This window comes from Petaurus breviceps, unplaced genomic scaffold (genome assembly GCF_028583685.1).
Source record: "Petaurus breviceps papuanus isolate PSGF00001 unplaced genomic scaffold, PetGlider_PUasm1.0 90602, whole genome shotgun sequence".
Taxonomy (NCBI): Eukaryota; Metazoa; Chordata; class Mammalia; order Diprotodontia; family Petauridae; genus Petaurus; species Petaurus breviceps.
In genome coordinates, this window is record NW_027187283.1 from 6,250,192 (window position 1) to 6,258,570 (window position 8,379).

The 8,379-nt window shown below is 35.4% G+C and overlaps 1 pseudogene; it reads right to left on the reverse strand.

Annotated features, from left to right (window-relative positions):
- Positions 1–6,849: 6,849 nt before the first annotated feature.
- Positions 6,850–8,140, reverse strand: LOC138142752 (serine incorporator 1 pseudogene; annotated as a pseudogene).
- Between the last annotated feature and the right edge of the window lie 239 nt (positions 8,141–8,379).

The following is an 8,379-nucleotide window of genomic DNA, read 5'->3' on the forward strand; positions in this document are numbered from 1 at the left end:
CTACTTAGTGATCATATTGATAAAGGAGAGAAGCAGGAGAGAGTAGTGTTAAAAAACAGAAAAAAAAATGTAGTATCAAATGGAAAAGTATGACTGACAGGAACAAAGACTTCAAAAAGATCAGAAAGTATGAGAACTAAGAAAAATTACTTTTGCAATTAAGAGAACACTGATATTTTGGAGATAGCAATTTTAGTTGACTGATGAAATAGAAAGCCAGGCTGCAAAGGGTTAAGGAGGAAAGTGGAAGAACTCTTCTCAAGAAGTTGTGTGTCAGAATAGAGCATTTGTCTAACAACTTATATACTGCAGTCATTAATGGAAATTGCTTCCACTCCTGGCATCCATCTTATGATCATGTGAAAACGTCATCTCAGATTATGTGTCTTTATGACTCAATTGTGGCAACAGAACAGTAGGTTGGATTCAGGGATATCAAACTCAACAGGTTATAATCATCACTCTCGAGTCACTTCAAACTCCTGAGTATTGCTGAATAACTGAGACATGTTTAACTAAATAAATAAAAACATAATTTTCTAATTCAATATATGGCATCCAGGGATCTTTTCTATTTGAGTTTGACACTAGAGTTTGATCATCACAACAATCTAAAAATAACTACAATGGATAGGAAAATAATATGTGTGTATGCCTACACATACCCTACATATACATATATATGAATTAAAGGAGTTATATGTTCATAGATGTTAGTTTCCATTTTTATTAATAATTTCATTTCTTTAGTGTCAACTGACTAATTAATTCTAAGATTAAAATAAAATATTGTCAGTGTTTATATTTTCTTCCTTAAAAGTGTTCTGTCTCTTATTTTTATATCCCAAGAAATGCAGGTTATTTTTATTAGCAGTGTTAGTATTATTTATATCTAATGTTTAAGTTCTGTCCATTATCCTTGTAACATTCTAATTTGTCTTGTAGCATATTTTCAAGTTGAACTCATGCTATCCTTTATTTTTTGGTCAAAAACGAGAAGCATTTCTGTCTTCAGAGAGGCTCTATATTGAATTCTGTGGAGTCACAAAGTTAATGTGCTCAAAAAGTATTTTATTGACCCTCTAACATACAGACTCTAAGATCGGTCTTAATTAGGACATGTATGGATATAAAAAAAAAGATTGATCAAACGGTACCCCAGTCAAGTATTGAGTTTTCTAAAATTCAAACATTCAATGAGCTGAAGATGAAAATATAAATGAATCAAATAAGTAAAACAATCTCAGACCAAAAAAAAATGAGAAATCTTTGTTTTCAGGCATATTTCGTAGGAAAAGTACCAAAAAAAATCTCACTGGATAAGCAGAAATCTCTTTCAAATAAATTTTAAATACTTTATCTTTTAAGGGTTTAATTAAGTCAACAAGTGACTAGATATTAATACAATCAGCAAAAAGAGACTCCAATTTTAAAGGAAAATTGTGTTAGAAAAATGAATTGGGTATTCAATGCCATGCATTGATTACAATCAGCTGTTTTATTACTGTATTTTATTTGGTAAAAAAAAAATGAGGCATGGGTGAGCTGAAAGGGAACAGAGGAAAAGTTTAATAGCATAAGACAGAATATGGGTCATCAATTCCCATGGGCAGAAGACAGCAGTAGCTACAAAATCATATTTTCTGTTTCGCAGAGCAACTCCATGGAATATTTAACCCTAGTCCATCTTTTTATTGACGTAGGTCAACATTTTATGCACAGGTCTGCACTTGGTGTTTGTTAGATTTATCACTGTTTTTAAATCGGTCCTGTCACAGAGACTTCACACCCATCAAATTCAAGCATACGTTTGCTCAGGGCTTTCTTTGCAAACGTTTCCTGACCTACTGATGTTGTTATTCCCCAATTCTATCCTATCAGTTGTTCTATGTTTACTTGACATGATCATGCCAGAAGTCTCATAGAGGTCACAGAATCACAGGCCTGGAGAGAACCTTAGCAATAATATGCTTTTGCCTCCAAATTTAACAGAAAGGGAAACAGACAAGTTTTGGAGGAAAGAAATGATATGACAGAGGGAAAGGAAAAGGCTCAATTCAGTCAAATGTAAAGTTAGTAATTATATTTTTTCTAAAGGATTCATTATTTACCTAATTATTTTAAGCATCCTTAATATGGAACTGATACAGAGGTAAAGATAAAGAAAATAGGACCTTTTAAAAATAACATATATTTCCCCTTTCAAATTACCCTGAGTTTACTACTACTACTGTCACCACCATCAACACCATTACCACTACTAGTACTAGTAGTACTACTACTACTTACTACTTTTTCTAGTGCTTTTTATATCATGACACTATTTTACTCATAGCAACTTTATGATGCAGTAAGTATAAGCATTTTATAGAAATACAGATATCTTTATATAGACATAACTTCTTTTTAACAAATTAAAAAAAGGGGCAGAGAAATCTAAATGACTTGCTTGTCACTAGTCACATAGCAAATAAGTAAACAGAACTAGAATTTGAACTGAGACCTAAGCTCAAAAAAAGTATTATTCTGGGTAACTTTTTGTTGTTCACATCAGGTTGTTACTTAAATCCTTTATGTTTTACAAAGTAATTTATTCTTTCTCTCTTTGTGTATGTATGTATGTATATTTATCTATAATCTATACATGTATCTATATTTATAGAATATGCATGTATTCATAACAACTTGAGGAGGCAACTGCTATTCTTATCCCCATAAACTAAGGCAGATAAAGTTTAAATGACTTACAACGGGTCACAAAATTTGTGTCTGTCCGAGTCTTGATTTGAACTTGGTTCTTTCTGACTCCAAGTCCATCACTCTATCAACTATGCTACCTAATTTTTACCACATAAATAACATTCTCATAGGCTAACTATTAGAATTAGCCATGAGAAGTGACAAATGGTGGTTAGTGTAAAAGCTCATATGAATAATACAAAGTTATTTCTACCTTTTCAGTGTTCCTCTGTATCTTGAGTGCCTTGATTTACTTAATTAGATTAAACTAATTTAAATGCATCACCAACATTCCAAAGGAAGCTACTTTTGGAAATGTGGGAAGGAAGGAAGGAAGGAAGGAAGGAAGGAAGGAAGGAAGGAAGGAAGGAAGGAAGGAAGGAAGGAAGGAAGGAAGGAAGGAAGGAAGGAAGGAAGGAAAGAAGGAAGGAAGGAAGGAAAGAAGATTCTAGCATTTTGTAAGGTTGCTTTATTTATTTAACTTCACCTATTTTAAAATCTTTTCCTAATTCCAAATGCAAAAATCATCAGTATAAGAAACTTCTCTACTCTGAGTTTCAATCTTAATGATTCCACTTAAATTTGTTTACTTCATTTCTGTGCTCAGTGAAAATGGATTTTAGAATTATATTGCATCTCCCTCTGTTCCAACCTAATGAATTAATCCCTTCCACAAAATTCCTTCAATTACTCAGCCTCTTTTTGAAGGTAATTCAGCACTTATGAAGTAGCCCATACCTTTTTTCATATAATATAATGTTTAGGATATATTTTCTTATATTAAGCTAAATATTAATCTCCATAGAAAGATCCAATTATGCTGTTGATGTCATGCGGTGAAATGGCTAAGAGTGTTAGTCTCACAATTGAGAAGAAATGGGTTCAAGTTCTCCCTCTGACACATACTTTCTGTATGATCATTGTCAAGTCATTTAACCTCACATACCCCTAAGAAAATCTCTAAGACTATAAATTGAAGAGCATGAGATGATCTACTGTGGTAGAGGGAATTTTATCACTGAGGGAATGAAGTGGGGATAGCATCCATTGATTGGCTACCAGCATCTTTAAAACTGATAGGACCAAACTAGTCACTTTTTCTTTCAGTCATCTTTTTGGCTGTGCTCCTAGCTACCATGCCCAATCCAGCATGGACATCAAGAACTGAACTGGTGAGAAAGGAAGAACGCTTCTTCTGTCCTGCTCTTTCACTCATGGTTGTAAGTAGTGGGGATGTTTGTTTTTGGTCTGTGTTATTTGTCTTCAGTTTCTGCTGGCTGAAGTGATCTCCACAGGACAAGGAGTTTGAGGCATAGCAATAGCCATGACAAGATTGCAGGTGAGGTGGTAAAGTCAACCATCCCAGCATCGGAAACCCTGAGAAACCAGGGTGCCTGGAGTTTGGTTCTGGGACAAGGTGGGTTTTGGAATCAGATACTGGACTGTAATCCAATGGTGAATCTAATCATATTCCTTTTCCCAGAGAATAAGGTGGTGTATTGGGAAGTAGAATTATGTCTCCAATCTAGGGGTGTATGTTTGTATATTTGTGATAATATCTTTGGAAATTTTCCATACATATATGTGTGTATATGTATATGTTACACATAGGCACATATACAAATATACATAAACATATTTGTGTGAGTATATAGTTCCTTTGTAAAAACTTTACTGTCTAAATATTGTGATTCAAATAGGCATGGATACATTTTTTTCCCCCACATTCTGATTCCAAATTCAGGATAGTTCTCTATATTTTCTGAGCAAGCATAAACATTTTTTAAACCAGCTTCCCCAGTCATATAGTTAAATCTCAAAACAACTATTGTTATATTATCATATAAAGTCCCACATGTACAGTTGAAAATCAATTACAAAGTTTTAGAGACAGAACAAGGAACATTTCACAATGTTCCCCTAATAACTCAACAAAATAGGAAGCATTTTACAAAGTTTGCTAAATATATCTTCTTGCTTAGTCTCACTGGGCCTTTCTCAGGCAACATGTTTTAAAGAAAGATCAAAGTAAAAAAAAAAAATTCCTTCCATCTCAAACAAAAACCTGGTCCACAAGGCACTTTCAGGTGACACAGAGCTCTCCCAGTAAGGATTTGGGACTTGACGTCAACTTGGCATTGCCTCTTTCTCAAATGAGAAAACTATACTGGGTTGGAACTCTTCCAATGATGTCCTCAATGCATTAGACAATCCTACGGAGGTCTGCACAAAATATGCTCCTTTTTACAAGGGACATACCAAAACAAACTAACTTTTTCTATGCAGAGCACACTAAACAAGTATCCTTTTCTAGACAGACACACTGAAATTCTTTAGTGGTGTCCTCTAGAATACACAAAACACAAAGCGGTTCAGGCAATTTCATGAGTCTCACTATCCCAAAGCATACTTGAAATTTTCCCATGAATCCTTGGAACTGCCAAGGTAAGTTTCCATTAGCGAAAAAATATACATACATACATAAATATATATACATACATACATATATATATATATATATATCAGTTACTTCTGGTTTTCATGCACAGATAGTCTCACCCTAAGAAATTCTAAGTAATTTTACTTTCATAAAAACAAAGCAGTATAGGTCTGTTTAAATATGAACCTTTCTTTTTTTGTTTGTTTGCTTTTGCTTAAGTTTGTGAATATTTCTAACAAAAGAGATTTAGAATTTCCAAATATAAGGTTGGAAAATGACAATCATTTCTTTATTCTACTCCACCTAAAGTAATATTTTAAAGGCACACAGGTAAAGAGCAGTAGTACATCATACAAAACAAGTGCTTAAGTATGTTTCTAGGTTCACAGAGTGCTTAATTTAATTAAATAAAGCCCATACATTTCAACTAAATAGCAGCAAATACAAAAGCATTTAATAATTCCTTTAAAACTGTAGAACAAACTTAAAGCCAGGGTTCATTCTTTAGCATTGAGTCAAAATAATTTCGCCATTAACTGTAGACATGCTAGGCACTAGCCACAAGAATTACATGGAATAAATCAAAATAGATCAGGTCCAACATATACTATGAACAATATTATTTTGTAGAAGGATTTTTGATGCCACTTTGGTACAGTGGCAAATGCAAGTAACTAGTCAGGAGACCTACTTCTAACCTTGGACAAGTCAAACTCAAATCTCTATGATATCAGACATTTCAGCTCTAAAATTTCTTCCCTGATTTAAAAATCTACTTTATTTTTTCCTTTAGCCAAATTCAAACATTCTTTCTTCATAAGTCAAGTGATTCTTCTTTTCATAATTCAAAATATACTCTTTAAAAGGTTACTAAAAGTTTCATATACATGTAACATGTACTTTGCCTTTTAAAATTGGATATTCTCAGCTTGGAGGGGAGGAGATATCTGTTACCAAATGCTCACTCTACACCACTGTGCCAGACACTATGAAAGGGTGACTAACAAAAGTAGTAAAATAGTACCTGCCTATAAAAATCTTCCAAATTTGGGAATTTTAAATTGACTATTTTGTCACTACTGATTAAATTTTCCATATTGTATAACCCAAAACATTTCCCTTAGGTGATAAATCAAATTTATTGGGAATCAAAGAAAAAACTGGGTAGATACCAGTTATCAGAAAAATGTCTATGTAACATGTTTTAAAGAATTCCAGAAGAGCAAATTTCTTGTTAGGGTGTACTTTTGAAGCAAGTCATCAGGTATTAGTAGAAGACAGTCCTAAATTGCTTATAAAGTTGAGAAAACAACTTCTACAATTCCACTATGCTTTTAAAATGTAAATTTCTAACAAACACTTTTATTTTCACTGTATGTCACTTTTCCCTTATATTCCTCATACATCTACTTTTCCTACCACTTCACAAAAAACTGACTATTTCAATGCTATTAAATCAAACATGAATCAGTAAGCTTGGCATGAAAATGCCAAGTAAAATAGAAAATGATACAATCTATGTCATGAGAACTAATACCAGGTAGGCTACCTTGTCAGCACAAATACACACACACACATACACACACACACACACACACACACACACACACACATTTACACCAAAGCCTGGAATACGGTCCATTTCAAGTGAGCAAGAAGCAAAAGAACTTTCATGCCAGAATCCCATTCCAAGCAAAATCAGTTTGTGAGGACAGAGGAGTCACTAGTGTCCAAACATGCTGGACAACGCCAAACCATCTTGAAGAGATTTTTACCCAGACTTAAGTCCATTTACTGGTCATCTCATGAGAAGGCTCAGAATTGTACCAGTTGGTCAGGGTCATCATGATGTAAAGTGAAGTCAGGAAATGCATAAAATGAAAGAAGGAGCAACTGTAAGTAACACCATCCCTTTCATTGTCTATTGCTTGGTGAATATAACCATCATCATTAAGTGATCCATGTCTGACCACACCCTCTTCTATCACTGTTGATTTATCACTGGTCAAAGTCAGTTTATTAACCTGTTATTAGATGACTGGACGCTTGAATAGAGTGCACAATACAAAAAAAGGCTTAAATCCCACAACTCCCTGAGCATCACAACACGGGACAGAGTCCCCTTGCCCTGGGATGCTTGTAATATTATAGACAATTATGCTTAATAACCTTGGATTACACCGTGTTTCTGTGTCATTCGTCATAGCAGACCAAGTCAGATACATGGTGTAGATTGTGATTACTGAAGACTGCAACAAACCAGATCTTGGCTGTGCTTGGATCTTGGGCAGAACAGACATTACAGACACTCCAATGCACAGAAGGATGTTGACACTGATGAAAGCCTTATTTTCTGAGCAACCCTTTGGACCAGTGTAATAGACAAACAATAGGACTATAGTAACTAAACACAGCAGATAATCCATTTCTGTAGCTGATAACAAAGCTATTAAACCAACACCTTGAGTTCCCTTCTTCCATTTTTTCAACCCATAACTGATTAATAAGCAGGCAAAGTCAATAAGTAAAACCAGCTGGATGAGGATGAAACAAAAGGCCCCTCCCATGACCACATGAAACCATGCAAAGAGTCCTTCTGGGATAAAGAAAGCTCCAACTGTAATTGCCACTGCTCCTACAAATTTAAAGACCCAAAATCCATTGTGTACTCCAGCTCCAGGATCACTGCTGCTCTTCACATCCATCATCAATAAGGAAAACAAAAGGATAAACATGGCCATGCTGAAACAAAAACGGTATGCAGCTTTGTATCCAACCAACACATTACGAGCACAAGTCCTGTCCCCTATCACTGTCCCTCCATTCCCAGCATCAGCATAACACAGGACATATATATCTATACCCATAAGCAAAAAGAGGGCGCAAATCAGCCTGGTGACTGTGGAGTTACATTCCACTGGGGCCGCGTGGGCACAGCAGATGCGGTGCACTTCTACATAAACAAGGTGTTCAGCTCACCCCGAAGCTCAATCGCAGCACGTGCACCATCTTCAGGGGACAGGAGAAACGCCAGAGTGGTAAAGACTGAGGGCTCTTTTTCCTCCTGCAGCTTATCTATCCTCTTCCAGACACCCTGGGCCCAGGCCCCGCCCCCGGCTCCTTCTCCAGAGCTACTTACTTTCCTCTGGGAGAAGTAGCTGGGCCAGGGCGTGGGGTTAGAGAAACAGCCCAGCTACTGG